The sequence below is a fragment of the Xenopus laevis genome, chromosome 1S (genome assembly GCF_017654675.1).
Source record: "Xenopus laevis strain J_2021 chromosome 1S, Xenopus_laevis_v10.1, whole genome shotgun sequence".
Classification (NCBI taxonomy): domain Eukaryota; kingdom Metazoa; phylum Chordata; class Amphibia; order Anura; family Pipidae; genus Xenopus; species Xenopus laevis.
Window position 1 is genome coordinate 65,498,024 of NC_054372.1, and position 25,707 is coordinate 65,523,730.

General features: G+C 39.1%; 1 protein-coding gene across 1 annotated transcript in view; it reads right to left on the bottom strand.

Annotated features, from left to right (window-relative positions):
* Window positions 1–11,138, bottom strand: part of XB5957215.S (melanopsin-B-like S homeolog) — a 46,238-nt gene extending 35,100 nt beyond the window's left edge. The window contains exon 1 of the mRNA XM_041579677.1: window positions 11,009–11,138. The gene's annotated coding sequence lies outside the window, so the exon portion shown is untranslated. The remainder of the gene's footprint in view (window positions 1–11,008) is intronic.
* Window positions 11,139–25,707: the final 14,569 nt, after the last annotated feature.

Genomic DNA, 25,707 nt, shown 5'->3' on the forward strand with positions numbered 1-25,707 from the left:
TTATTAATACATTTTGATTGGTCGAATTTTGAGTTCATGGGAGTTTATGTGCCTATATTTTGTACTTAGTTCCTCAAAGCAGGCAGAACCAGTGCATTGGTGCTGTGTGCAAGTTGCAAGTAGCATGTATAGGTGTGAATTCCATTTCATCCAATTTTGCACTTTGAATCGTAGAATAAGCCTTTTGTTTGAACACGTTGTAGCAGAGACAAAACATTTCCATGTCTCAGGGGCATTCTCTCATACTGGAAGAGACAAATAACTGCTTTGCAATAACCCTACATAACCAAGGTACTTGTTTGATAGGTTATTTCATGTTGCTACATATCCATTATTCAGGAATCTCATCCAGGAGCAATTTAACTACTATTTTTGGTGCACATAACCTTGGACCCTGTCTTCAACAGCTCACCAGTCTATTTTTCTTCACAACAGTTGTACTGGCAGATACATTAGATACTTTGATATTAGATTGTTGGATGTCTTTTTAGCACATGACAAATACAAAGTTACTGAAATTAAAGATTTTGAGTTATGTAATAAAATACACTATAGTGTATATAGTTAAAGTATCTAGTTTAGCAGTCACAACCAAAATTTGGGGCTCTTAAGAAACACAAATTCAAAGATTAAAAACCTCCAACAAAGATCTGGCTCTATTTTATTGCCCATCATTATGCTACATCTCTGCACATAATGAAGGTTTGCAAATTTTAAATTCCCTCTTTAAAAGCCTAAAGAGATGTCTAAATTGCTCAAACCATAATTTTAACCTAATTGCTTAATATGTGAACTGTGTTTTTTGTGTTCTGCTTTTTTTTTTTTGTTCCATAACAGAGGCAAACTGTGATAAGTATTAAGGTAAAATAGTGAGCTTCAAAACACATTTGTATAAATACGAAATAAATGTGAAGAAACGATAAAACTGATCATTCAGAGAACTGATGATAAAATACTACATGACATAGAACACTTTAGCAGTAAGAACTGTACTTTTAAAAACTAAAATCTGATTCATGAGCAGATACTGCTTGAGCTAGTGTTCAGAACAGATATATTCTCCTTGTATATTTTCCCTATGGCAAGTACAAATAACCTCAGAGCACTGCTATTGTGCATATATTGTATATCTGTCAATTTAAATTGACAAATCAGAATACATTCAGAGTTTGGAAATAGCTGAACCTAATATAAATGACCACCGATTACCGTATTTTAAAGTATTTATAGTTTAAAAAGACGAGAACAAATACTGTATATGCATTTCTCTGGGACAGAATGAATTTGAATTTGTAAACGTAGACTTAGGTTTTTTGGTTTGCCCTACACCCAACACTGACTTTACTCTCTTTTTAGTATGACATTATTCTACTTTTAGCAAGCTACTTTTTGGAAGTTTTGGTCCTAAAATACTTATTATTGCTTTGATTCATTTTCATTTTAATTAAGATCTCAGGATCTAGCTTAACATCTTCTCATATCCCAGTTTACATTTTCATATTGTCTCTCTTCTGGAACCATTCAAGTCTGCCAACGTTCACTTCTTTGGTTCTTTAACATACAGTATATTCCACCTTTCTCTTCCACCTGTCATATGCCATCTGCAGTAGGGATTTCATGCTGTATTCTCCAATATGCAAAGGTAGTCTCATTCTCAGGGACACATCTCCGTTGTTTACTGGCCTTTCACTTTTGATTGAAAATGCTTTTTTTATCAGTGTAAACAACACTTTTTGGTAACATGAGTTAACCTTGAGGGTTTCTGATGAAAATGACTTTCAGATTTTCCTTTAGTTCCACAGCATGGGAAATCCCGTTTTTTTGGTTCTGTGTTTTTCTTGCTATGTAGGTTATCTGCCCATTTAGCTGTATTATTTACCTGTATGACACTAGAATGGACTCTACATATTCAATAACAACTTAATTGTCAGATCAGTACAGATTGTCCATTATTGTCTTTAAACAAATCATTTTAAAGTGCCCCATTGTAAGTGTACCAAATCCTGGCATTATTCTCACTTTTATTGTGATGAAAATACAATTTCAAATATCTAATTGGAATTGGAGATTCATTTTTAATGTTAATTGACTTTTTTGCTCGAATAGGTGGCAGTGTCACGACATTGAAGATGTCCTTTCTGTCTTTTACCGTGACAGAGAGTGGATCTTATATTGTAGCTGACAATAGAAGTTCTAACCACACAGTAAAGGGCTTCCGTCTACAGTATGTCAATTACAATCATGACAATGCCACCAGATTTTTATTGTGAATTCCTTCTGTGTCTGCTCCACCTCAGTGGCATTTGTCCAGCTCAGCACACATGCATACTCACTCACTACCTAAATAGCCAACTGTCTCACTAGAACTGCACTTTGCCCACAGCATTCTCAGGTGAAACAGACCAAACCAGATACAAAAATTGTATAATACAAATAAATAAAAATGGATGGTAGCAGTCTACACAAATGCATTAAAAGTCAAGCTAGCCTATTTTATAATTCAATGTAACAGAGTTAGATGTAATATGTAAGGGAGTAAGAAAAATCATGGTTAAAAGCAGTAGCATATGCTACCGTCATAAGTGCATAGTTAATATGACTCATTTAGCAATCAGAACAAATACCTGTATACTATCCAGATTTCAGGTATGTTGTGATTGTAGCTATCTCTTTAATGAAGCATTCAGAGCACTGTGAACACAGATGCTATCTTGAATCGCTTACTTCAATGTAGGCATTTGAGCCATTTTTAATTGGTACACTGTGATAAAAAAAAAGCTTTGTTAAAGCTTTTAAATGGACAAATGGACATTTAACATATTTAATAATGTACATCTTTCCAGCTCAAAGCAATGATAGTGATTTTATATATTTATATAACTGTATAAAATCCATAAATTCCAAGTAGACAAAAAAACTGAAGACTGATGTATTGTTCAAATAGTGTACAAACATTTTACCAAAATCATAATCTTCAACCCAAAGCAGACAACATGAATAATTTGGTGTATACCGTCTAAAGCATGCATAATGTCCATTTAATGGTAGTGAAATGCATACTGCAAAGAATTGCCTCTTGGGCAGTGTTGGTTATTTAGACAAATCTGTATTACAGTTCTCACATAAGAATGCATAATTAAGGAGAAGATCAATGGGTCTCATTTATAAACACTGGGCAAATTTGTACCTGGTCAGTAACCCATGGTGACCATTCAGATTATTGCTTTCAGTGTTCAACCTGCTAGTCACTGATGGTTAGTAAAAAGCTAGTCACTGATTGGTTGCTGTGTGTTACTGCTCAGGTGCAAATTTGCCCAATGGTTATACATTATACATAGTTTAAGTCCTTTTACAAAGTAATCTATTTTGCCTTTGATGGTTAGACTTTCCCCCTTGTTAAACTAATAATAATAACTAATTAAAAATGCAATTATTTCGACAATATCTTCCATTTCTCTGTTTTATTTTTCTCACTTCTTTAAATACCATCAGAGCTGCTTTACAGTTGCTGTTGTCTCCATGCCTCACTCAACCATAGGTATGCATCCTATTAATGCTAACGATTTAGAATAAAGTCCAGTAGAGGGTGCCATAAATTCACTACAATTCACAGTAACTATTATTAAGATACATGCATACTTTGGCAAGAATTTATATTAAAGCTATTTAACATAGCATCTGTAAAATAATGAACTTTACAGTATAAATAATTTATAGGCACTCAAATAAAAATGACTTGATATTTTTATACATTACTTATTTTTGTGAATAAGACGTGTTAATTTTACAAAATTTGGCAGGTTATAAAAGTTTGAACACATTTCTGTGGTTTTTATGTGTTATTATAGTCTTGCTAATGAATGGGGAATTGCCTGTTAAGCTGTAAGACCTGTTTATCTTAAATTTTTACAATTGTTTCTTTGCTTATCTTAAATTGTTCCAAAAGTTTCTAAGTGCACCCACCTGCCACATATTCTGGGCTCTCTGCCAAAAGACAATTAAGGGGCAGATTTATCAAAGGTCAAAGTGAATTTTCGCATTAAAAAACTTTGAATTTCGAAGTAATTTTTGGGTACTTTGACCATCGAATAGGCCAAATTCGATTTTGATTTGAATTGAAAATACTTCGAATATTCAACCATTCGAAAAACGAAGTACCATCTCTTTAAAAAACTTCGACCTCGACACTTCGCCACCTTAAACCTGCCGAATTGCTATGTTAGCCTATGGGGACCTCCTAGAACCTATAGCCAGTATTTGGCTAAGTTTTGAGAAGTCAAAGGATTTTTTTGTAAAATCGTACGATCGTACGATTAAATTGTACTATCGTACGATTCGAAAGTACAATCATACTATCTTAAAAATCCTTTGACTTCGAATGTAGGACTACCCTATTCGTTGGTCGAATTTCGACGTTTTTTTCACTTCGAAATTCGATCCTTGATAAATCTGCCCCTAAGTGTTGGAAACTTTGTATCTTTTTCTGGCTGTTCAATGCAGGAGATAAAAGAGAAAGTCGGACATTTCAGTACCAACCCGGGACTGCGGGTTGAGCTGTCAAAATCAGGACTGTCCCGAGAAAAACAGGACAGTTGGGTGGTATGCCAGTGGGCCACCAAAAGGTAGAGAATGGGTGGTGGTGCAGATAGGTCTTAGGAGGAATTTGCAAACATTGCATTGCATTGCATTGCAATTTTAACTTTTTTTGAAGAAATCCCTATCTACTCTATTGCGCTTCGCCTGGTCTGAGGTGGCGAAGGAAGTCTAGCATAAAAGGTAGCGTTCAGAACAATGTGCGCGTTAGTGAATTTGCGTAGTTACGTCCATTGCGCAAATTCGCCAGGCGTAAGGGTGCGAAGTTACGGTAGCAAAGTTACGCCGGCGTCCGTTAGTGAATTTGCGAAGTAACGAAAATGCCCAACGCTAGCAAATTGACGCTAGCGTTAGGCGCTTCGGTACATAGTGAATTTGCCCCTTAACCGGAACGTAAGGAAAACACTCGTGAGGAAAAGCCGTAAATATGGCAAATTCATTTTAGTGAGATTCAGTGTTAATTAATCATGAATAACACATTAGAACTAATTTACAATCACCAGAAGCTAAAGCAATACTTAACCGATTAAAATGCCTACTTGCAGTCATCTATACTAGCCCAGTAAACCAGTGTCTCTATTGCACTGAATTTCTTCATTAGGTGCAAGGTGGATAAAATTTAGTAAATTGCTATGATTCATTTGGCCTTTGCACACATTTAGGAATCATGCTCTATAGCAGGGTTGCCCAAGACGTCGATCACGGGCAAACTGAAAAAATTATTGCTGGTAAAAAAAAAAAGTTTTTGCACGTAAAAGTCGTACATAGATTTCAATGTTTTTTGGTGAATTGGGGTATTGGGTGTATTTATACATGGAATTTGTGCCATCCTGCAATGAGTTCTTAAGGTAGATGTCATGGTGGCGTCAGGTGGCAAGAGTAGACCGCAAGGTGACAAAGTCTAGGCACCCCTGCTCTATAGCATCTTAACTATTTGCGTAGCACATTAGATAGGAAGGCAAAAGGGAAAGAGTCAGGAGAGTGTGAGAGGGGGTACTGATGCATGTCCCTAAAATGTTTTATGCAGTATGATAAATAGGTTCTAATTGTCCAATAGTCATTTTATAACAGGTAAATCAATAAATGCAAAACATGCTACTTCAGATTAACAGCTGTGCAGCTGCAATGTAACTGCAGCAAAATCAAAATCATTGTGAACCACATTTTAGCTTCATTTGCAATTTATTTGAATTTAAGTTAACAGCTAAGCTGAGCCAATGTTAATAAAGAATCTGGTCTTGCAAACCCTCCCCACGGAATTGTGTCTAGGGCACTGGTTCTGTTGCTTGACTACAATCAGCAGCCTCCTTCATAAAAAAAATGAATGAAGCAATTTTGGGAGTTCTTGGGGGGCCCATGATTGGATTTCTTATTTTGCGCACAGAGCCCCTATGCCGCGGGCCAGCAGCAGGGTCCTAGCGTCTGGCCACAGTACCCCCGAGAGAGCGAGCGTTTGCGCATAAAGCTGCTGGGCGACATGCTGCCATGCAATCAATGGCAGGACTCTGCAATGGGCATAAGCAGAAAAATTTTGTGTGTGTGTGGGGGGGGGGGCAGTCATCAAGCAAAAACATCCTGTTTTCCTAATACTAAGCCTGTATATAATAACTAGGTGCCAAGTTTGTAGGAAAACTATTTATTGGCTCACAACTTCTAGGGGCTGTTTAGTTTCAACCACGAAAAAAAATTGCAGCATGCAGTTGCACTTTGTAAACATACTCAAATGCCGCACCCATGTTACTAAAACATACCCCACACATGCTGGTATAATTACTACAGAAAATGGATAAGAAGCATATTAACCCTAGGCCAGCCAGTAAAATGAATGTAGAAAGACCAATGAGCACACTATTAACTCTAGACATTCCAGTAAAATGAATGGATAGCAAATGGATAGATTGAAAGCTTTCCCTCACCTACTGTAAATTTGCACAAGCAGAATACCAACACCAGAGTTTGTCTATCCTGCTGCATCCATGTTTCTTGTCTCTGTCTCCCTCTGTCTGGTTCAACAAATCCAAGAGGGCTGAGCATTCCATAGTGGTATCACAACCATCTTGAATTTTTTTTTTCTTTAGGGGCAGGGAATTGTTACTTGCTAGATAGACCATTAGGTCATAGTTAGAACCCTCTCTGAGACAATTACATGAGAAAATCCCTTTGTGTCTCAGTGGTAGATCAATGGACTAAAGCACAATAACAAGTCAGAGGATGCTGGTTTAAGTATAGGCTTGATGGTGATCTGACTTTTTTTTATTCTTTTTTCCCCCTGGTCAATAAAATGAATGCTTGATGCCAATTTTATTAATTGAGAGGAAAGGAAAGATAAGAAGACTGGAATTCTTTTTAATGGAGTTATTCACCTTTAAATAAACTTTTTAGTATGATTTTTTTTAATTTGTGGTTTTCGAGATATTTTGCTTTTTATTCAGCAGCTCTCCAGTTTGCAATTTTAGCAGTCTGGTTGCTAGGGTTCAAACTACCCTAGCAACCATCCATAGATTTGAATAAGAGACTGGAATATGAATAGGAGAGGCCTGAATAAACATAACCCAGACATGCCAGTATAATTACTACAGAAATTAAGAATGATCATATTAACCCCAGATCAGTATAATTAACTATTTAAAGTAGATAACTAAATTTTTACCCCAGAAATGCCAGTAGAATTTGTACAGAACACAGATAAAGTGCACATTAACCCAAGATATGATAATATAATTTCTAGAGAAAGTGAATAATCTGCATATTAACCCCAGACAAGACAGTATAATTACTATGAAACATTAATAATCTGCATTTTAATTTGAGATATGCCAGTATTATAATAATAAATAATGTATCATCTGCATATTAACCCCAGACGTGCCAGTATAATCACTGTAGAAATGGCCAGTGAGCACTCCACTAACTCAAAACGTTATAGTAAGATAATGTAGAAATGGATAGATCGAAAGCATTCCCTCACCTATACTTGCACAACAGAATACCAACCAGTGGTGTAAATAAGGCCCCTGCAGACCCTGTAATGCTGGGGACCCCAAAGTCCTGATGGGCCCCTCTAGTGCTGGGGACATTAAATTGCTGCCCACTGAGCCTGCCACCGCTTCCATATACTTCTTGCCTCTCGTGACGTGATGTACCCAGAAGTAGGGATGCACCGAATCCACTATTTTGGATTTGGCCGAACCCCCGAATCCTTTGTGAAAGATTTGTCCGAATACCGAACCAAATCCGAAACCTAATTTGCATATGCAAATTAGGGGTGGGACGGGGAAAAATGTACTTCCTTATTTTCTGACGAAAACTCACGCGATTTCCCTCCCCATCCCAAATTTGTATATGCAAATTAGGATTTGGATTCGGTTCGGCCAGGCAGAAGGATTCGGCCGAATCCTGCTGAAAAAGTCCGAATCCTGGCCGAATCCCGAACCAAATCCTGGATTCGGTGCATCGCTAACCAGAAGTGATGTCACACAGCCAGAATGTGTGTGAGGCACAGCAGCGACTCTCAGAAGTGACTCTGTTGCCAAAAAGATTGTAAGGTAAAGGTAAGAAGAATGAGGGGTAATTGGAAGGGAGTGGGAGGAAATGGAAGGGATGGGAGGGAAGAGAAGGGAGGGGAGGTAAGGGGAGGTCCAAATAGGGAGGAGAGAGCGATTCACACTCAGCTGGTCTGGTGCAGATACTTTAGAGGCAGGAGCAGTGAGAAGGACAGCAATAAAACATGCAAAAAGTTCCAGGGGATGACAAACAAGGGCTGTGATTGGCTATTTGGTAAGCCCTATGTGTACTGAGAGCCTACATGTAAGGGATAACATAGGGGGTGCTGTGGAAGCAGATGAGAAAAGGGTGAGTCTTTCAGGCTGAACTGGACCGGATGAAGTGGGCGATATGTCAGAACAGGAGCAGACTGGAAGGATAGGACAGGACAGTGCAGGCGTAGATCGTGAGCAGACTGGAAGGATAGGACAGGACGGTGCGGGCGTAGATCGGCAGCAGACTGGAAGGATAGGACAGGACAGTGCAGGCGTATATCGGGAGCAGACTGGAAGGATAGGACAGGACAGTGCAGGCATAGATCGGGAGCAGACTGGAAGGATAGGACAGGACAGTGCAGGCGTAGATCAGATCAGACTTGGGACCGGATAGCAGGAGGACTGTATAGCAAGAAGACTGGATAGCAGGAAAGGTAAAGATAAGAGTCAGGCTTGGTAGATGAGATTCAGACAGGAAAAGGAAAGAAAGGTGAAGGTGCAAAGAAAGGTCAAAAGAAGGTCAGGATTGGAGGGAGGAGCAGAGCAAGATTCAGAATAGTGAGGAAGACAAGGCAGGGCAAGATCAAGGAAAGGTTAAAGCAAGGCAAGATAAAGGTCATAACAGGACTGGAACCGGAGTAGGAACAGGCAAGACAAGGTTTAAAGCAAGAGAGGATAAGAGCAAGGAAAGGTAACAAGGCAAGATTCAGAAACATAATCAATAAAAATACAAGAAAACAGAACCTGCACAGTCCTTGAGTTTGTGGTTGTCAGGGTTGATGACCCCATCAACCACATACCTTTCTGGGGTGGAAACAGGCAGAATAACCCCGGACTGGTGCAGTTTTCTGCTGATAGGAGCACCGGCCCAGGGTTTCAGGTATGTATATAAAGTACTGTACAATCACTTGGGGGTGCCTAACATTTGGCACCCTAAGTGGGATACGACTTTCCTTCTTCTTTAATATCTTAAAATATTGTACTTCCTTCTGCTTTTGTAGATTAAAATCTCTTAAAGCTTTTCCCTTTTAAGCATTCCAGAGAAAATTGTTAAAGAGACAACATTCAAAAAAGCAGAAAATGCCATATAACTCTTCAATTCAGCCTTTAGTCATATACGACGCATTATAAATGCTCACGTACTGTACACAACTTGCACAATAAGGCAATAAAATGCAAAAATTTCCCTTCCCTTGGAATATATATATATATATATATATATATATATATATATAGCAGAAAATGCTATATAACTCTTCAATTCAGCCTTTAGTCATATACAACGCATTATAAATGCTCACGTACTGTACACAACTTGCACAATAAGGCAATAAAATGCAAACAATTTCCCTTCCCTTTTAATATTGCTCTCAAAAAAAGAAAATGTTTACATTTAAAGAGGATGTAAACCAGCCCCCCCCCTAAAAAAAAATGTTGCCTAATGAAAACAGTTGTAATAATTCTAAGCAACTTTCCAAAATTGTAATGGTTCTATAGTTCTAAAGTGACTTGAAAATATGACTGCAGTATCTGTCTGACCCTTTCTATTCACTGCCACTGTGGTTCTAATTTTTAAACAATGTAGCAGAAGTCAGCTGCTTAACAGACCTGTAAAGAAGCATACAAGGCTGCCTTCTGCTATATTGTTTAGGGAGATAGAATCATCAGTCCAGAAAGGGACAGAAAAACACAGCTAAAAAATACAACTGAAACTTGCCTAAAATGAATTTCTTTCATGGGTTTACATCCCCCTTAAATTTCACTGGTTTTCATTTAACAATTTACTGCAAGCAGTTTCTTTAAAAATGAATTTCTCTTGCACATGACAGTTAAATATACTAGTGACCCGTTCTCATAAGAAGAGCTCTATTATACTAACACAGCATCACATACAGTAAGAGCTGTAGTAGCTCTCAAATTCCAGGCATGTGAACTTGTAATGTCATTATGTGATAATCAGAACAATCTGATAGTTGGCAGGAAACAGACATGGCTTACAGTATATAGAAAATGGATGGGCAAGTAATTATGAATGGGTCATGGGATGAGGTACAGCAATTCCAGGGTTACAAATGAGCACTGTTGAAAAAATGAATGTATTGATCAGATTCACTATATTAGGTGAAATGCTTTGTCTGTGTCTTATGTCAGTCAGCAGCTTATCAGGCATAGAAACAGCACATTCTTGTGATTACATATAGATTTTTAAATACTACAACAATAAACTTTTAGATCTTTATAAAAGCACCCATTACAATGTGACAAAATGTAAAATATTGAAATTGAAAGTAATTGGAAGCTGAGATATCTTTCAGATAATCTCTCTCACTTCATATTTGAATTTAAGTTTCTTAAATACTTAGGGATATTAAGAAATGAGCAGAAAATTGCTCCCGTCTGACTTCCCAAGACCTGACCTGTCAGGATGGTTCGGGAGGATTTTTCAACTGACAGCATCTGATTTGACAATGAATTCTTGACATTGCTTTTTGCTTGCAGAATGTTATCATTACGTGCATTATGGCTAACACTGGAAGAATGTAAGATGTGACAGCTCTTGATGAAGTCTCTCTTCTATCCTTGAAAGCTTAGGACACATCAATATAAAAGAGAAGAATCATCCAAGCAGCCCAAAAGTGCATGAAGCAGGTTCTTACCTTTAGCACTGACATTCTCCTGTTGAAGCCTGAAGAGAAGGCGATCAGCCTATGATGATCTGAGAGTAGCTTAATCCACACTGTCGACTACACATGGGACATAAGAATCGCAGCAAAGCCGAGACCTCCCCATTCCTCCCTCACATCATTATGCTTACAGCCCAGTTAGTGTGTCTGACTAGCGATATATATCTTTTTCTGCATAATTCTGATGGGGGAGGAGTAGCTTGGAAAGACAGGTGGATTTTATACATAACCAGGACTGACTTGGGTTTATACAGCTGTTTTAACAAGAGGAATGTGTCTCTGATCTGCAAAGAAAATATATGTAAAGACTAAAATATAATAAAAATGTATATGTAAATGCAAAGCAAAGAGAGTACCCCACACTTTACCAAACTGAAATATAACTGCTCTCTATTCATTAAATTTTTAAGGGACATATTTATTACAGGATGAAAGTAAAGAGTTTACTCTTTGACATATATGCCTCTAAAATCGAATACAAGTAAAAAGAGAGTGGCAGAATTTGTCTCTGGCAGACAATGGTGAGCACCATTTCACCTTTTAATAAACATGCCAGTTAGGGTGGAGAGATAAGTATGTTACCGTGTATGTTAATGCTGAACTGCAAGTCCTGGCATCACAGCAACAGCTGATTGATGCTTCAGCACTCTGAGAGTTGTAGTTCAACAAACTGAGCTGAGAATGATTTCTAATCCCAGTTTTATGTTACATGCAAGATGCATTTGATTTGACATTTTACATCAAATCAATCAAATCATCATCATGTATTAACCTGGCAAATATGTCCCCTCATTAATTATTTTATAGTACCCAATCTGCAGTCCTCTTTGGTTGTATAAAAAATCATGATCAAGAGGCTGATCTTTAAACACTGGGTACATGTGCCCATGGAAAAATTGCAACCAATCATGATTACCCTTTTTAAGACAGCTGCAGGTAAATCAATGAATACAACAATTTGAATGGTTTCCATGGGTTTCTGCCCAGTATTGACCCTGAATGCCTTTTATAAAATTTTAAGGGCAGAGAATGCACACTTATGGTGCTTCAGCAGCAACTGTATTTTTTTATTCCATCGTTCACTAATGAAGGTTTGTGGGGGATGTTTTGAGTTGTTGTTCAGTAGCAACTGATGAGCCACAGTTTGGCCATGTCTGCTCAAGGCTTTACATCAGTCTTGTTCAACTATAAATAACGAAAGCCATTTGCAAAGCTGCATTCTTTAACATGGTAAAAGGTGAGCCACCACTTTAATGCAGAACTCCAGGGTAAAATAAAAATCCGGGGCTCCCTGGAGTGCTTAATTGAGTCGTTTTAAGTTGCCTATTCCTGCCTAATGAGCACAATGCAATTGTCCATTGTTGTGCAATATTATATGCATGAATATCCTCACAATGGAGTCTTACTTACTGGGACTCCGTTAGATGTTAACTTACTGGATATATAAGGCACTCTGAACAGCATCTTGCAGGTAGAAGATCCCTCGTTGTGAGTGAAGCGAAAGATCCATGCCTTTAATGGCCAAGCTCAGCCAACTTTGCTTCCTGCTTCCCTGGGGACCGCCTGCATGGGGCACTTAATAGTCTCAAGTGGTAATACCATCAGTCTAGGTACTAGGATGGGTTGAATACTTGGCTCTTCCTGTACCTCCCAGCATCTACAAGCTAAACCCCTCTTACTCATATCACTCTTCTAACCTATAGATTTTAATATGTGACTTGCTAACAGTGAACCCAGATACCCTTAGGCTTTGGATAATTCCCTGCAACTCCAGGCAGTGTGTAATGGCCCTTTAAGCACTTTGCCTTCAGGTGAATCTGGCTTTCCTCCTGGTGCACAGATTAACAAGGTTAAAATGAAGTCATTTGCTTCTTCAAACAGAACAAGGCAGTAAATCTTGATCAAAGCATTCAGTTGGTATATATCTTCAGATGTATTCAAAATAGATAGTGGAAAACCATCACACTTTAGGAAGTTGCAAGTAGATCCCACTTAGGGGGTAGTGCTGCTAGTCTTTGTGATTTGCCCCAGCCCAATGGATCCCTAGGGGGAATCTTACTCCTTGGCACTGCCCCTGCTCTTGAGCTCACCCATTCATGTCCCTGCTTGATCACAGCAAGAGTGCTAACCCCAACTACTCTTCTTGTTGATGTTATGTTCACTAGCTGAACTGCCACTAACTTTAGTTCCTAGAGCGACTATTACACAAACTTCTACCACTAGCTAAACATTCCCTAACCAGGGGCCGGCAACAGCTCAGACCCAGTCCTGTATCCAACTCCCTGCAAGGTGGGATCCAAAAAGAGAGTCCTAAGCAAATTTGTGCTCTCCCTTTTAAACATTTCCACCTACTGGGCAAACAAGGAAACAGGACAATAGCTGCCTGGGTAAATCAAAGGCCCACTTAGGTGTCCAAAGATAGGGCAAACTGCCTGAGTAAACCCCTTATGCTCAGGGTCTCTACACACAATTATGACAATAACTTAGGGGCAGATTTATCAAGGATCGAAGTGAAAATTCGAAGTAAAAAGATTTTTTTTTGTGTGTACTGCGACTAGGGAATAGTCCAAATTTGATTCAAATTTTAAAAAAAAAACAAATATCGAAATTTATCATGTACTGTCTCTTTAAAAATTCGACTTTGACCATTTGCCATATAAACCTGCCGAATTGCTGTTTTAGCCTATGGGGGACCTCCTAGAACCTATTTGGAGTCAATTGGTGGACTTTGAAAAAATCAAAGGTTTTTTTTAGAAAAACGTTGAATCGGTCGATTGCGCTGTAACTTCGATTCGTACAATTTGAATTCGAACTACGGCCTATTCACCTGAAAAAAAAAGCTTCGATTTTTTAATACATTTCGGTTGGTCTTTTTTAATTCAAATTTTTTTAATTCGAAATTCAACCCTTGATAAATCTGCCCCTAAGTGTAGTAGCAAATATAGAATGAACTTTTACAAAAAAAAAAAAAAAAGAAAGTAGAAAGATAATAATTACTTGCACAATAACTGTGGCCAAAGTCCCACCTCCTTTCACGGCCCATTATAAATAATCTTCCAGGTACAAAACCATTTTCAAAGACGATGGCATGATCAAGGAACTATTAGGGCAAGTAAGTAGCATTACCTACTGAACAGTCATCCTAGAAATAGACTTCGAATATGGATAAAAATGTAGTAATCAGTAATCAATGATCGGTGTATTTAGAGTGGCACTCAAATTCCTTTATCAATCTTTTCTGAAATACTGGTTTTTTTCTAGGAGTGTAAAGCATGCGATTAGATGATCACATTCTATTATTTTGCTCATTTGTGTTGAAAATCCAATTTTTCAGAAATCCAGAAAGTGAAAAGGAGCTCTGACTGCTATTTACTTCCTCATCTGCAGTGCCCTATGGCCTCTCCAATATGAGGCATCAGTAGATGACATTTTCATGCTGAGCTGATTATCAGCAATCCAATTGGATTGCATGATAGACTGTCAAACATGCATGTCTAGATGATAGAGCAGTCTAGTTGAAATCAGAAAAATTGTACAACCAAATGAATGGCCAGCATAAACATCTACTCCAGATGCCCAGCTTAGATTTTTCTGTTTTTTTAAGTAACACAGGGAATAGCATTGCTGCCTTGTAATGCTGGGTACTTGGGTCTGGCCTGGGCATACCCTGCTTAAACACAGGTTAAAAGTATCCCTCTGCAGCAGTAGTGTTATATAGAGTAAGCAAACCCCACTTTGTGGGGAAGCTCTAGGGTCAGGGGAGCCCAGACCATAACCTAGAATTACCCCTTCCCAGTCATCTTCTTTAAATGTTAAAGCATGTTATTGCACGAGTAGTGGGGGGCACCACTGTGTGCCAGGCTCTTCCCAAGATAAGAAATTGACTGGCTGAAAATGTGCCACACTACCAGTAATATCACAAGAGAGTCTCAATATCTGGAAGTGATAATCTGGTGAGGTCCTATTTTAAAAATCCATCAAAATTATATGTGCTCTTCTATTTCTGTATGGTCTTACATATAAGTCAAGAGGAAAAGGCTCAAGTCCTGGTGGAAGTTTGAGGTAAGTCTAAAGATATATAAACAGTTTTAAAAAGAATATGTCACTATGCCTATAAGTGACAGTGATTGTATTTTACAACTGAAATTTCATGCAACTATGCCTATGTTCATGTCCCATTTTGTTATACAACACTGAAAAATATTTTAATTCAGTTAAATTCAATTATTAATAATAATCTATACAAAATCAGTGGTACATAAGGGCAAGCAGCAGGCAGGGAAGGGTACTCTTGTATCTGTCAGTGCAAGTGAAGTGAAATTTATGTAAATTTAATTAGTTTGTCTTTGTTATCTATCTTTCTCTCGCTCTAATCTGGAATTAACATATTCTAATGTGTAGAAAATATTAAGAAAATAGTATGATTAAGAGGGAACTGTATCATTTAAAAAAATAAAGTAAACTGCCATGGATCTTTAAATAATAACTAAAGAGTTATTTTAATCATGGATTCTCTGTATTGCACTCCCTCCTCTCTTCTAAACCATCACAAAAACACCCCAAGGACAGACCTGCTCGACCTTTATTTAGCAGAAGGTGCAAAGTGCAAAACGTTACAATTTGCCTTTTTACACATTGCACACTGCCTGCTGTTCTTTAAGCATTGCTGCAGGTCTCTCCATTATCTCCAAATATATAGAGCAGATACGTTGGTTTCCCCCTGCCGCCTACCAGTCCCCTTATTTGCAGATTATTCAAACATGTAAATTAAGGAAAGAAAGGATGGAGGCCGAAAATGGCAGGTACAAGGTGCAGAGTGCAGCATACCCCAGCACGCAAGTTCTTGTTAAATGAGCACTAAGGGGTATGACTTTGTGCATGCTCCTGTAAATATATATTTTTTTTTTGGATAGGGCAGAACCCCGCTGCTTGTCAGTCCCTGGGTGCAAGGTAAAATCATTCCAAAATATAGTAAATCAGACCAGCAACACAGGGATTTCTTTGAATCAAGACAAATGTATTAAAAGGTGCATGTAAAGCATATATATATATATATATATATATATATATATATATATACTGTATTTACAGTATCTATATTTAACAATTTATTTGTAAGAACCTCAGCCTAACAGTTTTTCTGGCTGAAAACAACACCCTCATGCTGTGAGTGACTTCACAGGCTATAATCGGCCTATTACCAGTGTGAGTCAGTAATGCATTACTGACATGCAATATGGCTCAATAGTTTGCGGAAGGGAAACATGTTTTGTTTAGAATGTACACTGATAAACCATTTGTATTTTAAAGTAAATCATATTTCTGAAAATGAGTTTTTAAGCATGCTGTACAGTTTGGGTGCATGGTTATATTAGTGCCAATTATAGTTTAATCAATGTGTGGGATATTGGTATATAGACATAAATATGTACAGAGTGATGCACACATTCACAGTGGCAAGTTCTGGTAAGTAAATGAGCTGTGGATAATCCGACAACCCACTTTGTGATTCCATTTTCACTTTGTCACGTATACTAAATAGAAATCTCAGGAGTGAAATAGTGCTTAGACTAAGGATTATGCCATTTACAATATTGGAAAATCTCATTTAACTTGCATTAAATTTTGATGCTTTAAAATGCTGTTTTGTTGAAACATTTCTCAGTGTACTTCATGAAATTGTTTTCTCAGTGGTGACCTAATTTAGTCGTTATTTTGTCATGTATGTTTTTTGAGACTAAAGAATATATTTTTACCTACTGATGAAAAACTGTTCTAGTACATACATTATGTTTGACCCCCTTAAAGAATTCTGATTTAGTCCTACCTAATAAAGGCCAGATGGACTGATGCCTGAAGGCTTTAGGGGTATAGCTTAGCAGTGGGGTTAGAAGGATCCAGGCGCCTCATCATTATAATAAAACATGGCTTAACTCTTTTGTGTCTTATTCAAGGCAGCCCTTTTTATTTTTTTGTGGTTTATAAAAAAAAACCATTGAGAAGTCAACTGAAGGGCAGATTGTTAGAAATAAAATAATTTGCTCAATTTTCATTGTTAGGGCTTTTTTTATATATGTAGCTTTGTTCGTTAGTAGCTGTTACACACATAGGGATTGCATAGATTTTCAGCTGTGTATTCATTTGCCAAGTGCAAATGATTCATCTTATATAACTGTGCACCCAAAGAGTGCAAAGTAAGATACAGAGCAAGAGACACACACAAATAGAAGGTCCTCCCTGGTTATAATTGTGTCTGGACTACTTCTCATTGTTTTTTGTTTTTTTTAAAGGAGAATTAAACCTTGATAATGAATATGGCTAGAAATGCCATATTTTATATACTGAATTTATTGCAATAGCTGAAAGGTTCAGCAACTCTACAGTATTAATGATGCAGGTCTTTAAATTTGTCACAGGGGTTCCCCATTTTGGATTTTGTTTAGAGTATCTGCAACAGGCACATGCTCAGTGGGCTCTGAACAGCTAATGAGAAGTTGAACTTAGGGGTCATAGCAAATCAGCAGAAAAATAGGTTTGTCTATCATGTAAGATGATTATTAAATGATGATGCTACTTGTGCTGTTTTTTGAGCTGTCATGTACCAATAATCTGAATTATTTACTATTCACTATTCAGCCTTATATTTTGAAAATTGACATGATATATATTCAGTATATTGTGTGTTGGTCCCTAAGTTCAGTAACTGACAGTAGCACCGAGCATGTGCAGTGAATCAGCAGAAAAGAAGATGGGGAGATACTGGGGTATCTTTGGAGACACAGATCTTTACTGCTAATGAGCTGTACAACATTTCTACCTTACTTTTTTTTAGTTAAGCTTTAGTTGTCCTTTAATGCTATGCTTTGCAACTATGGATCTTATCCTTTACATAGAGCTAACTACTTTATGTATAAAGGCTAACACCTGCAAGCTCATTTATTAATATAGCTGCAAGTACTGTGATACTACAATGAATGCAGATGTTGCATGTATTGATGCCATTCATTTAAGGTTCTTCTGTACAGTTGTGCTTAGTGCCATTGCATCCATTTATTTTGTTCTGATGAATCATGCACATTTGCCCCTTATGAAGCTGGTGCTACTGCCAACCCAAATGTGCCGGGACTTTCAAATTGGGTTAATAGGTGTAACTGACTTGTGCTGAAAGAATCACATGTATAGGTTATAATGCTGTACACCCTACAAAAATTCTAACCTACATTAGGATCTGTTTTAATGCACTGAGTGCAATTGCAGTGGGAGCAAATCAGTGCTTACCAGTTTCCACCAGTGATTTTGGAACCGTGGGAAAAATGGTGCATCGTGTGTATAAAACATGACAAAATGTGCATTTTACACGCTGCACTGCATCTGTGAATTAGGCTTCTAAACTTATGCCAATATTGCACACCACTCTAGCCTGGTATAAACCATTAAAGTCAGAGGGACAAATGGAATTTCTTCTGTGAAGAGCAGTATAAAATACTGTGCAAAAAGTGTAGCACCACTGCTTATTTTCAAGCTAAAACTTTTTAATCCTGGATTTATCTGTAGAGAATAAATGCATAGCTGTACAAACAGTTACGATTTTACAGACATTAAACAATGTTTGGTGTATTTCAATCCTGTTTTTTTACACAACTTTTTAAATATGCTCCTTACTGACCCATTATGACCCTTATGTTCTCTTACCCTGGGGGCTTAGATCTATGGAGAAGGCAGCGTGAGAGCGCTCAGACTACATCTGTAAATAATGGTTAGTTTTACATCATGGGATCACATGCTAGTGCAGTATTTACAAATGTTATTTGTATAAGAGCATATAAAATCAGTTAAATACATCCAAATATCAAAAGTTTTCGTAGAAATTTTTCAGAATGAGCACAAAAATGCAGCAATACATTTGTCAATGTTTTTATATTGGTCCTATATGTAGTCCATATGAAATGAAACTATTGCAAATGTTAATTTTTTGTCTAATTACCCCTTGTGTATATGGTTGACATGGACAGCCTTCCAGTGGTTGTTCACAACAGGTCACAGCCAAAGCTGTTCTGAAATCTTTTTTTTTAAATACTCTTCCAACTACAATGTATAAGAGTATAAATAGGGATTTATACCTAATATCAAACTGTTTCTGAACTGCACCTTCCAACAGTATGTGTGTGTCTGCATCTTTATTATTCCAGAAATAAGTAATAAGTAAAGGTGCAAAGTGCAGTTTTTTGGTTGCTTTAGTAGCTGAAAATAAAAGGAATGTCAGGTCCTTGCCCTTTACATGGAATTCTTTGAGATACCATACAGAATAAAACTGCTTTAAATCCTAATTTTTCATAGAATATTTTCCTCATTAGAGGTCTATAGTACTAATCATTTAGCAGATTGTAACTTGTTTGAAAAGTATCCAGCCCATATATAAACCTTTGCAATTAATTACATTACAATTTGCCTTTGTAGGCAATTCAATGATCTCACAGTAAAGAACCTTTTACTATGTTGAGGGTGATTCCTCTTTTCCCCACGTCTTTATGAATCTTCTCCTGTCACCTGCAGTGTTCCATAGAGAAATTTGTACTGACCTTTAGAGATGTCGCGAACTGTTCGCCGGCGAACTTGTTCGCGCGAACATCGGGTGTTCGCGCTCGCCGGAAGTTCGCGAACGTCGCGCAACGTTCGCCATTTTGGGTTCGCCATTGTTGGCGCTTTTTTTTGCCCTCTCACCCCAGACCAGCAGGTACATGGCAGCCAATCAGGAAGCTCTCCCCTGGACCACTCCCCTTCCCTATAAAAACCGAAGCCCTGCAGCGTTTTTTCACTCTGCCTGTGTGTGCTGAAGAGATAGTGTAGGGAGGAGCTGCTGCCTGTTAGTGATTTCAGGGACAGTTGAAAGTTTGCTGGCTAGTAATCGTTTTGATACTGCTCTGTTATTGGAGGGACAGAAGTCTGCAGGGGTTTGAGGGACATTTAAGCTTAGGTAGCTTTGCTGGCTAGTAATCTACCTTCTACTGCAGTGCTCTGTATGTAGCTGCTGTGGGCAGCTGTCCTGCTTCTGATCTCATCTGCTGACTGCTGCAATAACAGTAGTCCTTGTAAGGACTGCTTTTATTTATTTTTTTGTTGTTTTACTACTACTACTACTACTACTATAAGAGCCCAGTGCTATTAGTCTAGCAGTGTTGGGGAGTGGGACTGGTGTGCTAATCTGCTGCTCCTAGTAGTTCAGCAGCACCAACTTTAATTTTTTTTTTTTAATATTCATTTTTTTTTATTTTACTTTTTTTTATTTTATTACCGCTGTAGTAGTGTATAAGTTGACCTTTTAGGCATTATTTGCCCTGTAGGCATTATTTGCACACTGTTTTCTTCAACCCGCCATCTAGCTGTGTGACCTTGTTCACATTCTGTCTAAATATCCATAATATTACCGTCTCCAGAAAAAACACCGGAGTGACTTTTTTCAAGCAGCCATAATATATTTTACGTAATCCGTATCCACCGCTGTAGTAGTGTATACGTTGACCTTGTAGGCATTATTTGCACAGTGTTTTCTTCAACCCGCCATCTAGCTGTGTGACCTTGTTCACATTCTGTCTAAATATCCATAATATTACCGTCTCCAGAAAAAACACCGGAGTGACTTTTTTCAAGCAGCCATAATATATTTTACGTAATCCGTATCCACCGCTGTAGTAGTGTATACGTTGACCTTGTAGGCATTATTTGCACAGTGTTTTCTTCAACCCGCCATCTAGCTGTGTGACCTTGTTCACATTCTGTCTAAATATCCATAATATTACCGTCTCCAGAAAAAACACCGGAGTGACTTTTTTCAAGCAGCCATAATATATTTTACGTAATCCGTATCCACCGCTGTAGTAGTGTATACGTTGACCTTGTAGGCATTATTTGCACAGTGTTTTCTTCAACCCGCCATCTAGCTGTGTGACCTTGTTCACATTCTGTCTAAATATCCATAATATTACCGTCTCCAGAAAAAACACCGGAGTGACTTTTTTCAAGCAGCCATAATATATTTTACGTAATCCGTATCCACCGCTGTAGTAGTGTATACGTTGACCTTGTAGGCATTATTTGCACACTGTTTTCTTCAACCCGCCATCTAGCTGTGTGACCTTGTTCACATTCTGTCTAAATATCCATAATATTACCGTCTCCAGAAAAAACACCGGAGTGACTTTTTTCAAGCAGCCATAATATATTTTACGTAATCCGTATCCACCGCTGTAGTAGTGTATACGTTGACCTTGTAGGCATTATTTGCACACTGTTTTCTTCAACCCGCCATCTAGCTGTGTGACCTTGTTCACATTCTGTCTAAATATCCATAATATTACCGTCTCCAGAAAAAACACCGGAGTGACTTTTTTCAAGCAGCCATAATATATTTTACGTAATCCGTATCCACCGCTGTAGTAGTGTATACGTTGACCTTGTAGGCATTATTTGCACACTGTTTTCTTCAACCCGCCATCTAGCTGTGTGACCTTGTTCACATTCTGTCTAAATATCCATAATATTACCGTCTCCAGAAAAAACACCGGAGTGACTTTTTTCAAGCAGCCATATATATTTTACGTAATCCGTATCCACCGCTGTAGTAGTGTATACGTTGACCTTGTAGGCATTATTTGCACACTGTTTTCTTCAACCCGCCATCTAGCTGTGTGACCTTGTTCACATTCTGTCTAAATATCCATAATATTACCGTCTCCAGAAAAAACACCGGAGTGACTTTTTTCAAGCAGCCATAATATATTTTACGTAATCCGTATCCACCGCTGTAGTAGTGTATACGTTGACCTTGTAGGCATTATTTGCACACTGTTTTCTTCAACCCGCCATCTAGCTGTGTGACCTTGTTCACATTCTGTCTAAATATCCATAATATTACCGTCTCAGAAAAAACACCGGAGTGACTTTTTTCAAGCAGCCATAATATATTTTACGTAATCCGTATCCACCGCTGTAGTAGTGTATACGTTGACCTTGTAGGCATTATTTGCACACTGTTTTCTTCAACCCGCCATCTAGCTGTGTGACCTTGTTCACATTCTGTCTAAATATCCATAATATTACCGTCTCCAGAAAAAACACCGGAGGACTTTTTTCAAGCAGCCATAATATATTTTACGTAATCCGTATCCACCGCTGTAGTAGTGTATACGTTGACCTTGTAGGCATTATTTGCACACTGTTTTCTTCAACCGCCATCTAGCTGTGTGACCTTGTTCACATTCTGTCTAAATATCCATAATATTACCGTCTCCAGAAAAACACCGGAGTGACTTTTTTCAAGCAGCCATAATATATTTACGTAATCCGTATCCACCGCTGTAGTAGTGTATACGTTGACCTTGTAGGCATTATTTGCACACTGTTTTCTTCAACCCGCCATCTAGCTGTGTGACCTTGTTCACATTCTGTCTAAATATCCATAATATTACCGTCTCCAGAAAAACACCGGAGTGACTTTTTTCAAGCAGCCATAATATATTTTACGTAATCCGTATCCACCGCTGTAGTAGTGTATACGTTGACCTTGTAGGCATTATTTGCACACTGTTTTCTTCAACCCGCCATCTAGCTGTGTACCTTGTTCACATTCTGTCTAAATATCCATAATATTACCGTCTCCAGAAAAAACACCGGAGTGACTTTTTTCAAGCAGCCATAATATATTTTACGTAATCCGTATCCACCGCTGTAGTAGTGTATACGTTGACCTTGTAGGCATTATTTGCACACTGTTTTCTTCAACCCGCCATCTAGCTGTGTGACCTTGTTCACATTCTGTCTAAATATCCATAATATTACCGTCTCCAGAAAAAACACCGGAGTGACTTTTTTCAAGCAGCCATAATATATTTTACGTAATCCGTATCCACCGCTGTAGTAGTGTATACGTTGACCTGTAGGCATTATTTGCACAGTGTTTTCTTCAACCCGCCATCTAGCTGTGTGACCTTGTTCACATTCTGTCTAAATATCCATAATATTACCGTCTCCAGAAAAAACACCGGAGTGACTTTTTTCAAGCAGCCATAATATATTTTACGTAATCCGTATCCACCGCTGTAGTAGTGTATACGTTGACCTTGTAGGCATTATTTGCACACTGTTTTCTTCAACCCGCCATCTAGCTGTGTGACCTTGTTCACATTCTGTCTAAATATCCATAATATTACCGTCTCCAGAAAAAACACCGGAGTGACTTTTTTCAAGCAGCCATAATATATTTTACGTAATCCGTATCCACCGCTGTAGTAGTGTATACGTTGACCTTGTAGGCATTATTTGCACACTGTTTTCTTCAACCCGCCATCTAGCTGTGTGACCTTGTTCACATTCTGTCTAAATATCCATAATATTACCGTCTCCAGAAAAAACACCGGAGTGACTTTTTCAAGCAGCCATAATATATTTTACGTAATCCGTATCCACCGCTGTAGTAGTGTATACGTTGACCTTGTAGGCATTATTTGCACACTGTTTTCTTCAACCCGCCATCTAGCTGTGTGTATTATCGTTTCCAGAAAAACCAACTGAGTTTTTTGTGTTGTTGTTGTTTTTTAAAAAATAATGCCAGGCAAAGGCAGGCCGCCACGCAGAGGCCGTGCTAGGGGCCGTGCTGCTATGCAATCCTGTGGCCCTAGCAAATTGCCCAGTTTTAAAAAGCCAATGACCCTGAACTCCCAAAATGCTGAAGAGGTAGTTGACTGGCTTACACAGCACACCCCATCCTCTACCGTTTCTAACTTTACCACAACATCCTCCTCATCCTCCACTGCTATGGCCACCCCACGTAACACTTCCTCCACCACCGGTGCCCCTTCTTCACTGGGGTCAGAGGAGTTATTTTCCCATGAGTTTCTTGAACTGAGTAATGCGCAACCATTATTGCCAGAAGAAGATGAAGGAGATGAGGACCTTACACCAGATTTAATTCTGGCAGAGAACACGACAGAGATGGACATAATGAGTGATGAGGAGGAGGTCCCCGCTGCTGCTTCCTTCTGTGATGTGTCAGAAGAAATTGATGCATCTGAGGAGAATGATGATGAGGAGATTGATGTTTTGTGGGTGCCTAGTAGAAGAGAGCAAGAGGAGGGTAGTTCAGATGGAGAGACGGAGAGTCAGAGAGGCAGTAGGAGAATAAGACTTAGAAGAAGCAGGGAGGACAGCCCGCAGGGATCAGTAGGGCAACAACATGTATCGGCACCTGTGTTCAGCCGGCCAACGCACCCGCCATTGCCGCCAATGCCGCCAACTTCTACTGTTACCGCCAGATCGCACACTTCCAAAAAGTCAGCAGTGTGGTATTTTTTTAATGTGTGTGCCTCTGACAAAAGCATTGTAATTTGCAATGAGTGCAGTCAGAAACTGAGCCTTGGTAAGCCCAACAGCCACATAGGTACAACTTCTATGCGAAGGCACATGAGCGGCAAGCACAAAGCACTTTGGGAGCAACACCTCAAAGGCAACAGGCAAACTAAAAGCCACACTCCTTCTGGTCCAGCATCTTACTGCTCTACCTCTGCTCTCCTTGACCCGTCTGAACCACCCTCCACTCCGCCTTCCACCTTGACCACCTGTTCCCATTCCCAGTCATCTGCCACCAGCCAAGTTTCTGTGAAGGCCATGTTTGAGCGTAAGAAGCCAATGTCTGACTGTCACCCCCTTGCCCGGCGTCTGACAGCTGGCTTGTCTGCACTCTTAGCCCGCCAGCTTTTACCATACCAGCTGGTGGACTCTGAGGCCTTCCGCAAATTTGTAGCAATTGGGACACCGCAGTGGAAGGTACCCAGCCGCAATTTTTTTTCTAAAAAGGGAATACCACACCTGTACCAACATGTGCAGAGCCAAGTTACCGCATCTCTGTCACTTAGTGTTGGGCCAAAGGTCCATATGACTACTGACGCATGGTCCTCCAAGCATGGTCAGGGCAGGTATGTCACCTACACTGCCCACTGGGTGAACTTGGTAATGGCTGGGAAGCAGGGAATGGGTAGCTCAACAACAACAGTGGAGTTGGTGTCACCGCCACGGATTGCACGCGGTTCTGCCACCACCTCTACTCCTCCATCGCTCTCTACCTCGTCTTCTTCTTCTTCTTACTCTGCTGCTGGGTCCTCCTTCTCCTCCTCCACACCTGTGCACCCCCAGCTCCCCTAGGCTATTCGACGTGCCAGGTACGCCGTTGTCACGCTGTCTTGGGGATGACGTGCCTGGAAAGCAAAAACCATACCGGATCTGTACTCCTGTCATCTCTGCAGTCACAGGCCGATCGGTGGCTGACCCCACACCAACTGCAGATCGGAAAAGTGGTGTGTGACAATGGAAGCAATCTGTTGGCAGCGTTGAGACTAGGCAATTTAACACATGTGCCCTGCATGGCACATGTGTTAAATTTAATAGTCCAACGTTTTGTCTCCAAGTACCCAGGATTCCAGGACGTTCTCACCCAGTCCAGAAAGGTGTCGGCCCATTTCAGACGTTCCTACACAGCCATGGCACGCCTTGCTGACATTCAGCAGCGCTACAACATGCCAGTCAGGCGTTTGATTTCTGACAGCCAGACTCGCTGGAATTCAACGCTCCTTATGTTGGAACGTCTGCTGCAACAACAAAGGGCCGTCAACGAGTACCTTTTG